Here is an 18,515-nt window from a genome sequence, read left to right as displayed (position 1 = left end):
GTCCAGGGTGGCCTGTGACTGATGGGATAGGTTCCAGCCCCCCTGCGACCTTGAGTTAGATAAGTGGATGAAGATGGTTGGATGAAAACGTGATATATGTGGTGTATACTACTGTATTGTGATCCACTGTGGAATTCCTACACCAGTTTATGAATTTGTTTCCCCCATGGTCATTAAAGTTGTTACATAAAGTGTAGAAATGAATCCTTGCTTTTTGAAATTTTTTTTAGATCTTACACTGATAATCTGTTAAACCTGTTTTACAACCTTTCATTCAGTTTCATCACTTAGTGAATGAGTCTTTCTGTATTCTCTCTTTTTGTTGGTTGGTTGATTGTTTGGCTGGTTTGCAGGAATGGAAAATAACTGGCATACATGTTGACGAAATGTGAGATAGATAGCATTTAATTTAATCTTCATCCGTTTTCTTCCGGTTAATTTTATCGATGCAATAAAATATCAGTTTCATCTAATTCCTAAGTTATCACTTGCGTCCAAATTAACCATTAAGCCTTATAAGTAAATATTTCATTTTTAGGCACGTGTATCGCCTTTGTTTGCAACATGATCAGATAAACTAACTGTGAAAAGAAGCAGACTTATTGATGTGAAAGAGTAATAAAGACTCTAAATGCCAATCATAGCTACAGATTACATCAACATCTGTTGTCTTTGGTCTGCTCTATAGTTGCACTCAATATAAGAAAAAACCTTCTGTTGCAACACTCTGAATGACCACTTCGTGTCATGTTCATAATCCAGTGAATTAGATTTAGCAAAAAGTATGTAAGATCAACCGGATAAAAGAGAAATATAAAATTAGAGTTTGGCTCAATAAATCAATTAAACAATAATAATAATAAATTGATCACTGATAAATCACAAATTGAATTTATAAATGTTACATGTTTTGTGTCACGTGTCCACAACAGGACCTCACTGTCACTCATGTGTATAGGAAAATAACGTGTACAATATCATCAATCCCATGTGCATTTTTTTCCCCGTTACTTTCAAGAAAAACAAAAGGAAGCACGTCTCTGACTTTCAATCAAATCAACTTTTAATGAAACTGTAAAGTTCAAAAGAAACAAGGGATTTTTTTTAAAGAGCAACTACATATCCATATCGTCTCGGAGCCGACTTAAACTCTATGCATGACTGCTCTTCTAAAATCTCAGAGGAGATATGGGTGAATGGGAACAAGTCTGGCTGACAGAATGGCACAGTGTAAAGGAAAAGTGAAGTGTGTGTGTGTGTGACAGGGTAATGTAATTTGCTTTTGTTTAACCCTGAGCTGTAGGGTCTCTTGTTTTAATAGAGTAGTAGATTAGTTTTGCAAACTCACATAATTAGGTAAGTGATAAAGCATACTCTGGTATTTCTGTTCTGCCATTATAGTGCTGTCTCCCTCTCTCTGTCTTTCTCTCTCTCCCTCTCTCTGGCAGAAACACACAGATATTCATACTCTCGAAACACGTATATATTATATATATTCAGGAGATTATGGGAATAAATATATATTGTTCTTGCTTTGAGCCAAAATATCATCCTTTATCTCCCCCAGTATCCCATGATAAAGGCTGGGTGTTGTTTCTTGCTCATTAGTTTTCTTTGCTTCTTCCTGTACGTCCTTCTGCTCCATTCCTACATCAGTAAACAGTCTGGGCATAAATCCATCGTCCACAATGTCTACCGTTCACAGGCAGACAAATTCACATCTGCTTTTTTTAAAAGGAAATTGCAATTCTGAGAACATGCAAGTCTATCACACTTAAATTAAATACACATGCTATGCCTTGCATTAAATTCATTGAGGAGTAATGAGATTTGCCAAGTAATCAAATAAATGCTTATGTTGCAAATTTACCATAAGAAATGCACTCAAACAGACACAAATATGCTGTATGAGAGCGTTTAAGCATTTTATTCTACATTATTCATAGTACTGAAAAAGGTAATCACTTTAGAGAGAAAAGAAAATAAAAGAAAATGAAAGAGAGAGAGAAACAGAGATAACATTGCTATGGTTATTGCTGGTATTGCCCACAAGCACCATCTGCTAGAACACAGGGTCACAGCACACCTCCGCTTAGGTAGGCTCCCAAGGTGAAGTGTTTGTGTGTGTTCCCTTATATATTCACCTTGTGCATGTTTGGGCATCAGGGTTTACTTTACAAATCACTATGAAATTCATAAATATTGAGTTATTTAGTGCAGTGTTTCTCCATAATAAACAAAAATTAGCCAATGTAACTCTTCTAAAAAGAAGAAAGGTTAAGGTAAGGTTAAGGTAAGGTTAATTTCCCTAAATAGACCCAGATAGACATTAGTTTGATAACAATCAGGGATAACTTCAGAACTTACATTTACCAGTACCACAGAAGAAATTTCACTTGAATTTGTTTCAGATACCAGTATGGCAAGGTCATTTGCTAGTGTCATTGGCCATGTCATTTCCAGGCTTGCAATGTTGTCTGAAGTCCAACATAGTATTGGTAGTTATGTGGCTGCATCCATGTACGGAGAACGGGTACCGAGTAGGAACAGTTATGAGTAGCACAAACGGTTAATGCCATAAGAGGCAGACAGTGAGAAAAGAAGAAAAAACAAAAGAACACAGTTTTGTCTTGTTAATACATAACTGACCTCTTTTCTTCCTGTTTGTGGCTCCATGCAGAACGAGGGTAGAGGGAAAATAACGGAAGAGAAGCAATGTATGATTAAAAATGGAAGTACGATTTTTTTTTTTTAAAACAGTGAAAAAAAGAACTGAGTGTGAAAAAGGGAGACCAACCAGGCTGGCAATCAGATAAAATGATGCAGGCTGCAAAATGACCGGTTTCAGATATATTCATAGTTCATCCAGTATATGGCATGCTTTCCAAGTTAAGTATAAACACAGCTGCAGAGATACGTATGTGTGCGCTTGTGTCTACATTTTTATGTGTCTGCGTGTCGCGTCGATGTGACAAGGTAAGCTGGGACATGAGAGACATGAGAGTCAGCAAGCTCAGCGGGGGTGTGTCAAGACATCCCTACTCAAAAATCAAATCTGTGTTTTAAAGGCATCAAGTACAAATGAGTTTGATGGAGGGGTCACAGCTGCATGAGCACATATGCATTCCTATACATGCCAGCACACAAAAACTGCACATTGATACAAACACACACATAGAGCTCATCTGCTGAAAGCTCGTGCAGCTGCACTCCAGACAGCAGTTTGCTGGAGAACAAGATCGGAGAAAACTTTATCTTATGTAAGTTGTCTGTGTTACTACACATTCATGGGCACACAAACCCTTGAGCTGAACTTGAAAATCATAAAATGCACTTGAAATGCTGTCAGTGTTAACAAATATCATAAAAAAGTTGGCTTTGGAAATTTGGCTTCAGAAAATCCCTAATCCATACTCTGCTGGCATTCTTTTCAAGTCATTTTAGAAGAGATATGCACCAGTGTGCCATGCCAACACATAGAAACGCAAGGACTTGGGGAAAAAAGCAACAACAAAGGAAAACAACCAATCCTATTTCTCACCTCATTTCTCACTATAATGCACCATGAAGATAACCTTGCAAGTTGCAAGCAATTGATGTTCATGTGAATAAGAGTGCCGTTCAAAGAGCAATTAATTTTCTCATGAGAAAATGGTTCTTAATTAGACTAGCAGTGTGTAGGCTTGGGTTATATAAAATTAACTTCACAAATATATTTCACTTTGCTAAAATAAAGTACTTTTAGCTAAACTATTGCTGAAGTATACTAAAGTAGGCCAGTGTTTCTTAGTCTACTTCTTGTCTCTTTTAGCCTCTAACTAGCTGTCTACCCATTTCTTATAAGGCTGTTATGTAGTTTTTCACTCTGGTTTCATTTCTTTCTCAGTTTGCTGAAGTAGCTAAAAAAAAGCACTTAAAGTTTTCACTGAGTGAAAATAGCCACTTATTGACAATTTCATCCAGCTAGCTGCTGCCTCGTGTCTTTCACATCCTTTTTAACAAATCCATGTTATTTTATTTCTGCTTCTCCTTAATACATAGCCCCCAGTTGTCACTTTTAATTTTGTCTTTTATCCTACTTTTGTCTTTTTCTTTTCTTTCACCGTCCGCATTGAACAGGAAACATGACTGTCCAGTGTTTCCAGAATTTCTTTCACGGTATTACAAGAGCGGCGTACCCTGACTTCAGTGTTAAATCCAGCTGAAAAAGAAGCGTAATCATATCAGTGCTGAGCAGCAAAGTGGGTTATTTGACAGCAGAAAGAGAGACTGAAAGGGACAAGAGCAGCCTCATTGCTGCTACAGGGAAAAGCTAATTCTGCTCTTTCAAAGGGCATGAAAAGAACGACACAGGAGAAGAGAAGAGAGTCGGTGAACAGATCTGTTCAATTCCATCTTACAGTCTACACCGGACATGTGCAAGAGGGATTAACCAGGATAATAAAGGGTTGTAATGGTGGAAATTTTAGAGAATCAAAGCATGGGGCTGAGTGTGCCACAGAGGACAAATAGACTGAAAGGACAGGGAAGACAGACGGTTAAGAGTTTGACTATCCAGCTCGATCTTCTCTGCAACTCTTATTAAAAAGCTTGAGTAGGAAAGATTCTGGAGAGTAGAGCCCATTCTTCATTTTGCTGCAGTCTCAACTGAACGGCCTTCAGTACAACTGTGCCTCTAAGCCCTGATCCTTTGGTGAATAGACTGAATTTACAACAGCAGACATAATTAATACCCAGTTGAACTGACAGGAAAAAAATATTCTTGAAAGAAAAATAATAAAGGTAAGTAGAACGACATGAAGGATATAAGGTTGAAAAGTTGCATTCCAGTATGTTCTGCTGAGTTGCACACAGTCAGTGCAGTCTATTGATGGAAGGAGGAACGCTAACTAGCTCCATATCATCACTTTTTTAAATTTGAGGTCAGATACCTAGAGTTTGGGAAAATTGAGAAAAAAAAGTTGAACTACTGATTAGTGAGTCATATGTATAATTGAAAAAAAAAACATGAGAATCCCAGTTCTAATTAATAGCATTAGCTGAAAATGTAAATAGATAGAACTAATCAATGGACAGAAAAATTGTTTAAAACAGCCTTGCATTGCGAATTTGGGAGCACAGATTGTTTATAAAAAATGGATGTTGCCTCAGGGCCTTGGAAGTAAAGCCAATGTGAAAAGTGTTGAATTGTATAAAACCCTATGAGAAAATTACTCTACTATTCAATTGATCTATGGCCCAGGTAACTTTTTGCTGATAAGTTTCAATTTTTTGTTTACTAGTTTGAACACAACTTGATCCTTTGTTCACTTATAAATTATCCCAATTGGAGTAAATTAGATAACAAAGCAGGAAATGATTATGACTGACAACCTTTTGGCATCCTGTTGTAACAGTAAAACAGGTGACACTCCAGACCTGTCACACACAAACACTGTGTCAACAGATTTTTAAAAAATTAATATGCACCTTTTTTTCTGTTTTACTGTAGTAAGAAACACTACAAGAAGATATTTGACACCGTCAAAATTATTTTTTAATCACTTTTAACCTTTGTTTTAACAACATTTCACCAAATTTACCTGTAAAGTAAGCACTCCTTAGATAATATATATCGTGTAATTGGATTCAGCGCTGTTAAATTTTCTGCCCCAACAGAGCCCCTGAGCTGGGAAGAACTTGATGGGAAAGGCTGGAAGGGTTTCAGGGTTTGATATAATAAATCTACCACAAATTATCATTAGGGCTGGAAGGTTTTGCTTCAACACATGTTTTATTTACAAACACAGATGATGTAAATGAGCACATCTGCCAATGAATTAATTTGACTGACTGCAGACTGCCAATTAAGTCCTGATGGTGGACTATGTAAAACATTGCACATGTCTGGAAAGCCAAAGACTTCTTGGGATATATATATTTTTTTACTTGTTTTGTGGTTCTGTGTAGCTAAACTGTAAAGAGCATGTTTAATTCTTGCTCTCTGTGGTTTTAGTGTCATAACACTACAGAGGTTTCTTAAATTTCAGTGCCTGAACTCTAACTCTTGCCTTCTCTGTCTTTTTGTCTGATATAATGAAACAGTTATGTATACATAAACAGCTCCCCCCCACCCCCCACTAAAATCTCTTGGATTTCTGTCAGATAGTGTTGGCAACCCTAACTCCACCACACTAACAATGTCTGCTATGAATAGAAATAATTGCCATGCCTACAACAGTGCCACAAATTCTACACCTGCTTCTCCCACACCTTAAATCACAGATGCAATTACCTGTGCTACGGTGGTCGGTCAGCAAAGATATATCACTTTTAGCAGCCATGCATGCAAGTTTTGGTTTTCTTCTTCTATTTTTCACACAGGCACATCTAAAGCTAAAATGTTATGCATCTTTTGTTGGTTGTCTGTCATTTTTGGGTAATGTTTAACTTCACTATTAGGCTGCTATTTAATCAGATTTTATCATTTTATAGCTAGGCCTGAATCTACAGCAAAAAGAGATCAATAGATTTTTTTTTCATCTTCAAAGCAGGCAGGAGAATCTTTACAATGGTGTATCATCAACTTTTCAAAATATGACTATATGAAACTTGCATCATTTCATACTCATTACTGTTGAAAGAAGATATGAGAAGATGGATAGACTAAATTGTACAGGACACAAAGAAGATGTGATTTTTAACTATATTAGAAGTGACTTCAGAATAAATCTGAAACAAAAGGGGGAACTAATGCTATTTCTCAAAGAAGTCAACAGCGGGATGGATATTTCAGTAGTAATTATTTTACACATCTTTGCAGCTGATTCAGACACACAGAACAGAACACCATTACTGCACAAAATCTTTCACAAACCTGGGACAGAAGTTAATGACTTGCTTCTGGAAGAAGAGAGGGTTGGGTCTTTTCCTGAGACGGAGACATAAAGTGAGGAATGAGAATTATTAGGAAGGACAGATTGAGCGAAACTGAAATGGCAGCAAGAAGGTGAAGCAGGGACACGAAAAAAGAAGAGGAACAGTGATAAACACATGAATTGTGGGAAAGAGACAGGAGAGACAGTCAAAGAGAATGATTATATATAGATGCAGTGAAGGGGCAGACAGGTTGGCAAAGGAAAAGACAAGAAAAGGAGACACAGTGAATGAGCGGTATGCCTTCTCCATGACAGAAACAAATATGTGGTGAAGAAAGCAGATGAACAGCAGACATCAAAAAGCTAGTTATGCAGGTGAAGATCTCTACTAATCATTAGAGTGCAGTCACTCTCACACACACAAAACAGCATCTCTATAACAAGCCCTGTATCTACAAATCATTAGCAGGTGTAAAATGGAAGAGAACGGGCGTTTAGGACAGAGAGAAAATACAGACGTGCATGTCAGGTCAGCTGTTTCATCATGCTCAGTGTTTAGTTTGAAAGCAAAAGAAACTAAAACTAAAACATTTGTTTTTATTACAGACAAAAGGACTGTACAGTAGCAGTCCCAATCTCACATGCTAGAACTTACTATTATTTATTTTTCATTTTGTTTTGTAGGCTTATATTTTCTTTGAATGTTGAACATTTAACTCGTAAAAAAATGACAAGGCTAATGCAGTGCTTATGTTATACTTTTGTGAGCTATTTGCAATGTTGTCCTTTCTGTTCTATTAGGTTCTCTGTTAAGCTCACGTGGAAAGTGCCCCCTAGTGTTACCAGTCAGTTTTCAGAGAACCATTTTGAGGACGCTCCTCATTTGGTTAAATCAAATAAATGAATAGATGAATAAATAGGGTCTATAGAACAAACTATTTTATCTTTCCTATGGGATTGTTAAAAAAGAGTGGGACATAACTTTAATTTTAAGGAATGGAGGCAGTATGTTTTCATATTTATATCCTGTATATGATAGTTGATTAGCATTCTGCAGTTTAATTATCCATTATCATTTATGTAATACATCAGACATCAATTCAATTCAGTTCAGTTCAATTTTATTTATATAGCACCAAGTCACAACAACAGTTGCCAAAAAGTGCACATCAATACACACAGACATATTTGCCACAAGACAAATGAGTACAGCATGTCTCAAAGCCATATGAATCTTGTCTTTTGACCATGAGACAAGGCCTTGGCACTTGTTCACAAAAGTTAATGAGCTTTAACCCACACTTCGTCAGGGCTTCATCAGCTAAATTTGTCTGTATTTTCAGGCTGTTTTTCTTCTCTAGCACCAAGGCTGACCTGTTCAAATAATTACTTAAGTGGTCATAGCACACCGACAGTCCAAAGACAATTCCCTTTTCAATTGTAAGAACAAAAGCTACAGGGACACACCAGAAAAAGTGTACAGTCTGGAATAGCCAAATCAAATCAAATCAAATCACTTTTTATTGTCACATCACATGTGCAGGCACACTGGCACAGCACATGCGAGTGAAATTCTTGTGTGCGAGCCCCACAAGCAACAGAGATGTGCAAACACAACAACACAAACGAGCAAAATACAAGAATGGCCAACCTGAAACTAATAAATATATGTACAATATATAATAGTGTATGCATTTCTGGATGTGTATACTAAATATTTTCCTACGTGTGTGTGTGTGTGTGTGTGTGTGTGTGTGTGTATACACATTTTTACAAATTAAATAGTAAAAAAATAAAATAAAATAATAATAATAATAATAAAATATATAAAATATACAGAGTTGAATATGTGCAAAACAAGTGGCATTTATATACAGTATGGAGTGCATAATGTTGAAGTTCCAGTAGTGAAGCTGAGGTGTCTATGGCGTGTTCAGCAGTCTGATGGCCTGGTGGAAAAAGCTGTCTCTCAGTCTGCTGGTTCGGGACCGGATGCTGCAGAACCTCCTTCCTGATGGAAGCAGTCTGAACAGTTTATGGCTGGGGTGACTGGAGTCCTTGATGATCCTCCCCGCTTTCCTCAGGCAGCGCTTCCTGTAGATGTCTTGGAGGGAGGGAAGCTCACCTCCAATTATCCGTTCAGAGCACCGCACTACTCGCTGGAGAGCTTTGCAGTTGTAGGCGGTGCTGTTGCCATACCAGGTGGTGATGCATCCAGTGAGGATGCTCTCAATGGCACAGCGATAGAAGGTCCTGAGGATGCGGGGGCTCATGCCGAATCTTTTCAGTCTCCTGAGAAAGAAGAGGCGCTGCTGCGCCTTCTTCACTGTTTTGTTTGTGTGTACTGACCACGTAAGATCCTCAGCCAGGTGTACGCCAAGGAACCGGAAGCTGCTCACTCTCTCCACAGCAGCGCCGTTGATGGTGATGGGGGTGTGTACTTCTCTGCACCTCCGGAAGTCCACTATCAACTCCTTTGTCTTTGCGACGTTGAGGGTGAGATGGTTGTCTTGACACCAGTGGGTCAGGGCGCTGACCTCCTCCCTGTAAGCCGTCTCATCACCGTTGGTGACAAGACCCACCACTGTAGTGTCGTCCGCAAACTTCACAATGATGTTGGAGCTGTTAGTGGCTGTGCAGTCGTAGGTGTAGAGTGAGTACAGGAGAGGGCTCAGTACACACCCCTGTGGAGCACCAGTGTTCAGTGTGATGGGGGATGAGGTGATGCTGCCCAGTCTGACCACCTGGCGTCTGTCAGACAGGAAGCTAAGGATCCAGCTGCAGAGGGAGCTGCTCAGTCCTAGATCCTGCAGTTTCCTGTCCAGCTTCGAGGGAACGATGGTATTGAATGCTGAGCTGTAATCTACAAACAGCATCCTCACATACGTGTCTCTCTTCTCCAGGTGTGACAGGGCAGTGTGTAGTGTCAGGGCTATGGCATCATCAGTGGACCTGTTGTGGCGGTATGCAAACTGTAGAGGGTCCAGTGAGTCGGGTAGTGCAGAGCAGATGAAGTCCCTGACCAGCTTCTCGAAGCATTTGCTTACGATGGGGGTCAGGGCTACAGGTCGCCAAGCAATATAATCTTGTGATTAGTTTGATAATGTACTGTAGATGAATGAATTTTAAACTTTCCTAACAGTCCAATTCTGCAACAGAAACATATGTGAAATAGAAATAATTTCATTTTATATTAAAAAACAAATGATTAAAATTTAACTAAAACAGTTCGCATGAAATTCTCTCCAGTACTTGTCAGAGTTAGTACATGCACTACTCTTGTGGATGTTTGCATCAGACTGTATATGACTGTTTAATCAACATATTCCTACTGGTTTGCTTTCTAGACATGAATCATAATGTTTTTAAGTGACCTGGATTAAGGATTTTAGTTAGAAGGAATGATTTTAATTAATGCTAGTAAGAACTTCTGAACTTCTATAACAAGTGATAAGATTGATGAAGATCCTAAAAGAGTATGAATGTTGAAAATCCGGTTGCAACTACAACTAAGGAGAAACAAATATACAAATAGCTCAAACTGAGTGTTCATTCCAGTACCACTATTTCAGCCTCACTGTCTTGCCTGATTGTAACTCCATGCTCTACTTACCCATACAATTAAATCAGGATCAGTTCTCACCATTAAAAGCAAATAAACCTAAACCTAATTTAGTTTTTCCTGCACAGACAGTCTCCAGCAATTTAAATGTAACTGTACTGGACTGAAGCAGTGTGCAGGTTTAAAAATGTCACTGTAAAATATATCTACATTGTTAAGGCTCAAGGTCATTGCACAGACTCCCACGTGTCTATTTTGCAATCTAATTATTCTGTGTAGCCTGTTGCCTCAATTGACGCCTGTACTTGTCCTTCACCCTGAATTTCACCCCTGGATTGCTCCTCCTTTGCCCCACCGTTAGATACAATCAGTTGGACACATCTCCAGTTGTTTGCACCAACCAGCGTGCAACATTTTTTACCACAGCTGTTATGGTGATGAATGTCAATTTGTTATTTTTAGAATGACCAGCTCCCTGCTGTTTCTCTTCCTTGTGTTTTTCTGCCTAAAAGAAATAGCATTAATTGTGTTTGGCCTGTGACCTGGCTGGTTCACTCATGTTCATTTATTTAGACTTTGGTATTCTAATCGTGTAACAAACCTGTGACAAACAAGAGGTGCTTGTCTAAGTCTGGAGGCAAGTATAACTCACTGCACACACCGACTTTTGCAAAAACTTTAGGCTGTGACTAGATTTAGTAGCGCTACTCTTCTTTTGTTTGTTTTCTTTTTTTCTTATTTTCATGAAACATCAAAAAGTAATATTTCTAACTCTAATGGCATGTTTTATGTAATGTGTTTACTGGCTATGACTTCCAAAAAATAATCAGCATCCGCCCTTGACATGTGAAGTAAAAGTTCTTGTATTTATAACATATTTATTAATGTGGTGTAGCTACAAATCCCCTGGGGGTTGCTTTAGGATGGACATTCATTGAAAAAAGCTACCAAATCAAACATACAGAGCTACCCACTGTGGGGACGCTTTTGGAATAAGTGACCAGCTAAAAGCACCTTACTTTTTTCATTTAAGTTTTGTTAAGTTTTACAATTGTTCAGTTTCTGTTATTTTACATGATTACTAACTAAATGCTTGCACGATCTATACTGTTTCAAAATAGTCAATTTACATGAAGTCAAAACGAGTGAGCTCTCCCATCTACTTTACATTTGTACAAACTACACATTAATTAGTATGAGGAACCAAACCCTTTAAATGCTTTTAGATTCTACATACAGGGGCTACATTCATTAAGTTTCATAAGAAACAGTAAATCATAATTAATGTCAGGCTTATTTTGACTGCTTTATAACATATTCCTTAGTTCTGTTGGCAATATGCTGCACTAGGGATGGCACAAACGGTAGTAACCAGACCGAAAAGCAGCGCACATTTCGGTGCTTTATTTCGGTGCTTTTTTTTCCTGAGCTGTGATACACTTTAGATTCTAGCCAATCATTTTACGTTTCCGAGGATAGTAGGCGGGTCCAGGTACGTACGTTCTTTTAGAGCAGAGCTACAGATTAAAATGCCCCAGGCGAAGCGGTCAAAAGTCTGGCTGTACTTCACAGCAAAATATGCAAACTCAGCAGCCTGCAACAAGTGCTTTAAGCTGATACTGTGATTGTCACGGTTTGCCGGGGCAAGCCGTGTGGAGGTGGAGAAAGGACCCAAAAGGCGGCAGCTCTGGTGCAGGTGAGTATTTATTTACAGGAGTGGGTACAAACAGCAACGGGGTGTGAACATGAAACCGAAAACCTAAACTGGGTAAACTAACAACACAAACCAGGAATGACGGTGCAGGGAGATCCGGGGAAATACACATGAAGAGACGCAGGGAGACCGAGGGGAAACAACACAGACGAACCAGCAACTACCATGACAGAAGACAAACTTAAATACACTCAGAGAACACAGGGAGATTACACACAGGTGAGGAACACAGCTGAGAGTGATTACGTGACGAGAGTAGGGAGACAAACTGAAAACACTCACATAAGACGCAGACCTTCACAATAAAACAGGAAACACATACTAGCAATGACATAACACACCAACTTAACACAGACTGGGGGACACAGAACATATGAACATGAACTATGAAACAGAAGAGTATAAACACCCAAGGTGACCAAAACCACAGAATACTAATAAACTAAACATAAACACGGAGTCGCAGACTCCGGATCATGACAGTGATACTGTCAAAGGAGGTAACACCTCAAATCCGATGAAACACCTGGCGACGTATAGCATTTTTTTTAAAAGCCAAGAAATGCGCCGTATTTGATAGCTTGCTGTGAGACCTCACACCGAGCGCATCTACTGCGGGTGGGTTGCCAGTTATCGGACCCGGAGTTAGCAACATCCCCAAAAACCCGAAGAGTAGAGTCCTGGCCCCTAGCCCTGCCAGTGTAGCAGAAATGATGACGGATGATGATGGCAGCAGCAGCTGTTCTTCTCTGTGTGAGTAGCTTAATGTTGTTCGTGTGTAATTTACATTGAGTAGGCTCACCACGTTATTACATTAATGCATGTAAGGTGAACTAGCAAACATCATCATAGCTACAGCTGTCTTCTTGTTTGATGACAGATACTCCCTTCACTCTGGCCAAAAAGGCTAAAATGACCAAAGAAAAAGTGGAAAACAGTTAAACATGAGAGGTTTTTGGACAAAGTTTGTGTTTTTTCCATTGTTTAAGCACTGCTTCCAGCCAAGAGTGATACCATATATGCCCCATAGCGGCAGAAAAGGCTAACATTGTTATCTTTTTACAAAAAAACAGCTGAACATGAGAGGTTTTTGGACCAATTTTGTGTTCTCCATTCTTTAATCACCGGTTTGAGCACCGTTTAAGCACCGGCACCGTTTCAAAAGTACCGGTTTGGCACCGGTATCGGATAAAACCTAAACGATACCCATCCCTATGCTGCACTGATTACAATGAGAGAAAAACTGAAACAGTATCCCAGTACTGTGCTTTAATCAGTGCTAACTGCTCCAAATCTGACCCTGTTGACACTAAAACAATTCATCAACTTATTAACAGATGTATTTATAACCAGTAAGAAGGAAAATACAGTTTTCTCACATGACCTTAAAAACATACCATTATACAATATATGCTACCTCTAGTCCTCCTTTAAAACTGATTGTCAGTTGATCCGTGATGGACTGGCGACCTGCTTAGTGTGTCCTCTGCCTTTGGCCCGCTGTCAGTCCCCATGTAACTTTAACTGGATAAGCAGAAAATCCAGTTCAGAAAAGAAATTGATGGATGGGCGACTACTACTCTCAATATATGTATAGTATGTGTGGGTGTGTGAAGGTTCATGTGCATACGGACGATTCTAGAAGTATTTTATGGGCTTCATCCAACACAGCGAGTTCACTGTATAGGTTACTGAGGTTCAAGCTTATATCCTTGTTAAATGTTTTATGAGAAAGGCCGAGAAGTCACGCGTATCACCTTCACAATTCTGTGAGTAAGAAAGACTGAGCCATCTATTCAGCTGAAGATGGGTTCCAGTTTCTCTGGCTGCTTCTTCATTAGCCAGAATAACCTAAAAGACTATGCATTATTTGACTTCGCTTGTATCCATATTTTTTCATGTTTCAATTAATTGATAGGTTTGATAAAAAAAACAAAACAATCTTTTTATACCATTTTATCTACAGTTTCTACCGTAACAGAAAATACTGCACAAATGCATCAGCTGTAATGTTGGTAGTCCATCCATCCAGCCATCGTCCAGTATTCTGAATGCATAAATATAATGAATGTACTTGTTACTTTTTAAATTTTTTTAATTTAAATTTTTGTAAAACATTTTTTGGGTTAGGGTGCTTTCTGTTCCATTAGCCCTGTGGGAGCCTAAGAGTTCAAATGCTTCTTTTATGTCCTGAAGAGTATAAATTTATTTTATTTCAAATTAAGGAAAAGTTGGAAAAAAGAAATTTTATTTTGATATTTTATTTAAAATGTATGCATTTTACTTTATTGTTTACAGAGACCCCAAGGTCCAGCAGGAGTTATACTGATCATGCCTCAAGTCTGCTGCAATTAAAATACCACCAAACCATTTACACAGTGAACATCACATGACTGCCCGTGCGCTTCTGCTAGTGACTCTGCTTACTCTTAAAGCACAGTGAGTGTTTTAGTATGCCAGATGCAGCCTATAGTCAGGCCACAGCCCTACAAACCTTTAAAACAAGTGAATGGCAAAAGAGCAAAAAGGAAATGGTTTTGTGAACAGTGAAATAGACCCGTATGAACAGAGTACTTGTCCCTCTCCCTGAAAGCTAACAAACACTGGTGTTGCTGTGTACCCAAACAGAGTCGAGTATACAGACATCAGTGCTCTTTTCCAAATCAGAAGAAATGTGATGCATCTCTTTGTGCAATTTTGACAGAAACTTAGTGAATCCTGATGAAGTTGGATTAAATAGATATCAAACAGCATTTACTGACTGTAACTAAAATTACTGCCTTGCATGAAACTGAAAAAAACATTCAGAACCAACTAAGTCTAAACAGAGAAAATGTACACAAAAAATTAAAGACTTGTACATATTATACTTCGTTTAGAAAAGAAATCAAGAATCAATATCCCTTGGATATATTGATTTGTGTGTTTTCACTGCATTCTGCTACCAAGCTGGCCATTTACACTTGTTGTGGTCTACAGTGCACCATTTAGTAACACTCCTGGAGAGGTGCACGTCAGGCTAATTTGATTGGCACAGAATCAAATACATCTGAGACTGATTGATCTGCCACCGGTCATGGCCAATCACCTGAAAGCTGTCGGAGTGCAGTCACAAGCCAATTGATCTATATATGTCAATTTTATTTATTTATTTATTTATTAGCATGGCTTCAATCCAGCTAACCCCGCAAAACATAAGCTAAACGATTATAAACACAAAGTAACATTATATAAAATAAGAATAAAATGATGACAATAAAAGTTAATGTATATGGATACATCCACAATGAAATGGAGAAAATGATGTGAAACATTTAAAGCGGAACATAAGAGAGAGTGAGACGGCTAGATTTTTTTTTTTTTTTTTGCAATAAGACCCATATGAGAAATTTCTTTTCTTGCCCTGTGTCCTTGGCTCATTAAAACATATCACTACTCTTGTCGTGGCGACCCAGTAGGAACACGTCTGTGGCCTATTCAGGTTAGTGACCATTAAAAATATTAAGCTAGAAGAAACGGGGGGATAAAGATTAGATGGATCAGAAAGGACAGAAGAGGCAGAAGGGATGTTGAGGCAGACATGCATTGGATGAGAAAGAAGTCTGCATTTTATTGCCGAGCCTCATCTATCTGCCTCCTTCAGTCTCCTCGATTCTTCTCCTCGTTTGCTGCCATAGGGGGTAATGTAGCATGAAATATGTACTTAAAGCCAAGCTCAGGTGCTGCCATAAAAAGAATAAGAGACTGTCTGGGTCCACGTGTCTGTGTCTGTGTGCGTGTGTGTGTGTGTAAGCAACTCTACTGTGTGTGTATATGCATATGTGTAAGCACTGTAGCATGTATCTAATTTCCTCACATGATTTGCATAAAGCCTGTGTGAACGTACTGCAGAGGATTCAGATGTAAGAAACAGCAGCAGTAGTTTTGCGTCTGTGTTTGCATATGCGCATGTATGTGTCCGAAAGCATATGAGAAAAAGACTCCCCCACCATTTCTCATCCACACGTTACTCCTCTGTGTTAACGAAAGATGTGAAGGCATTAACATAAACTGAAACACACATACTCGGGTGTGAAATTACCTGTTTTTATTGCAATTCAGTGAGGAAGGTGAAGACAGGCATTGGCACAAATTTATGTTCTGTCACCTTCTGTGAATAAATTGAATAAAGGTTTTTGCACTGCAATTGCAGCAAGTGTCAACCTTCTAAAATTAAGCCAAAATGGGTGTGCCAAAAACTGTAGTTCCTCAAACGGCCACTTGAGGCTGAGTGTAAAAGTGAGCAATCTACAAAGACACCAGTGTTAAAATGTAGTCATTATTTGGTACAAAAAGGTCTCTACATCTATTTTTTTTCTATTGTTAACTCTACTACCTTATTTTGTTTTTCTTTCTGAATACTTCTTCTTTCAGCGACTCCCTTTAGGGGATGCCACAGAGGATCAACTGTCTCCATCTTTCTATCCTTAGCATCCTCATCTGTCACACCGCCCCTGTACATGTGTTCTCTGTGGTCTTCATGTTTTCCTCCTGCTTGGTAGCTCCATATTCAACACCTTTTGTCCAATATATCCTCTGCAAGTGTTCAAATAATCTAAGCCTTTCCTTTCCAACTTTGTCTCCAAGCTGCTCAACCTGAGCTATCTCGCTGATGAACTTTTTTCTAATGCTGTCCCTCTTGGTCACTCCCGATGAAATTCTTACCGTCTTCACCTCTTCCTACTCTTTTTGTTAGTGCCACTTTCTCTAAACCATGTATAACCATCTTATAAACGTTCCTTTTCACTCTTGATGCTATCCTTCAGTCTACAATAACTCCTAACACTTGTCTCCACCTGCTTCACCTGTCCTCTCTTTGTCACTGCACTGCACTGTCCGCTGTCTTGGATGATCCCAGGTATTTAAATTTATTTGTTTTTAGCTAACTCACCTATTTAAGGTTTGCATTATTATATTCATTGACACTTTGACTGACAAACAGATGCTGACATAGGCAGTTATAGCCAGGATATCTCTGTTAAGGGGTGTCCACAGAGGAAGTGATTCCCTCAGATGTATTTATTTACACCACTGTAATGTATCAGCACCTTTCACTCTCATTGATCACATTCCTTCCTGTTGAGAAGAGTGTAACTCGGGACCTACCCACTTTGCATCGCCAGTCTGTCGTCACTTGAAATTGCTGAATGTTATTGACTTTCTAGACTTTGCCTCAAGCTTACTGGAGCCACTAAACTGAACCTTTTAACTTTTGGAGAATCCATCCATCTAGGGAGTTTAGAAACCATTGAATCTTACAACACGCCTTTGAAGTGCAGGAAAAAGTCAGATTACCTGAAGGAAGGAGACACGGAGAGAACAAATTCTACACAGAAAGGCCTTTGGTATGAGGTGACAGCACTCTATTTTTGGTACATTCATCTTTATATTTGAACAAATATTTGCAGCTATCTGTGTCTGCCCATGCACACATAGAGTCTATATATCTGCCTTGTTAACCAAGCATGCTAACGTTAGCTGATAATTTGACAATCCACCCCTTTGTCCAGATTCAGTTATTTCTACTGTACATTACAAAAAAAGATGGCAGTGGTTAAAATGATGATGGTTTGTGTTAGGTTTGTAGCTTGAACCTATTCGCTGGAACGTTAAGACAATATAATTACACTGCAAGCAAGACGCAAGTAGGCAAACTTCTTCATGGTACTCGTGCACGGGAGAGACTGGACAGAGTGCCGTCCCTTCGCTTGACCCCAGTAGCTCTCGTCCGTCCTCCCATACACTGTCCTTTTATTGAGGTTACATGAATATGCATAGGTTCATTAACATATAACGTCTACATACACAAAGAGTACCTTGTGTGTGTGTGTGTGTGTGTGTGTGTGTGTGTGTGTGTGTGTGTGTGTGTGTGTGTGTGGACTGCTGATCAAAGGGTCAAACATCCTTGGTCAGGAAGAGGGTAGCCTCCCCCTCCCCCTAGATGGTTCATCCTAGATAACATGGTGAGGAAGTCCTGCAGTTCATCTAAACAAAGAGCACTTAGACTAGAACAGACGCAACTACGTTAATCCTACCATAAAACAATAAGACACGGTATGACCTCTCATGCTCCCAAAGTGCTGTCTAATACACACAAAGTTTGCAGACTATCAAGGATCAAAACCTCTACCAATCTACAACTAATTACAAAACTCTAAGCATATATAAGTAAATATTTCTAAGCATAAATGACAATCAACAATACAAATCTAACAGTTTGAGGCTTCAAAAACACACCATTACAAACGTGTGGGTGATGTCACGGCGACACACTAAACCTGAATGATCACTTTTAGCATCTTAACATTCACTCTGGATTGTGTTCCAATTTATATTTGACTTA

General features: G+C 38.9%; 1 protein-coding gene across 12 annotated transcripts in view; it reads right to left on the bottom strand.

Annotated features, from left to right (window-relative positions):
- Positions 1–18,515, bottom strand: part of LOC309687716 (uncharacterized protein) — an 84,801-nt gene that overhangs the window by 7,218 nt on the left and 59,068 nt on the right. For 5 of the 12 annotated variants that reach the window (XM_082502872.1, XM_082502870.1, XM_082502869.1 and 2 more), the window contains exon 10: positions 6,857–6,910. The exons of 1 other annotated variant lie outside the window; for it this stretch is intronic. The gene's annotated coding sequence lies outside the window, so the exon portion shown is untranslated. 6 more of the 12 variants (XM_082502874.1, XM_082502861.1, XM_082502873.1 and 3 more) reach the window with 6 other exon arrangements.

This window comes from Aulonocara stuartgranti (assembly GCF_965226115.1).
Source record: "Aulonocara stuartgranti genome assembly, chromosome: 14".
Classification (NCBI taxonomy): Eukaryota; Metazoa; Chordata; class Actinopteri; order Cichliformes; family Cichlidae; genus Aulonocara; species Aulonocara stuartgranti.
This window is presented reverse-complemented; position numbering and strand designations above follow the sequence as displayed.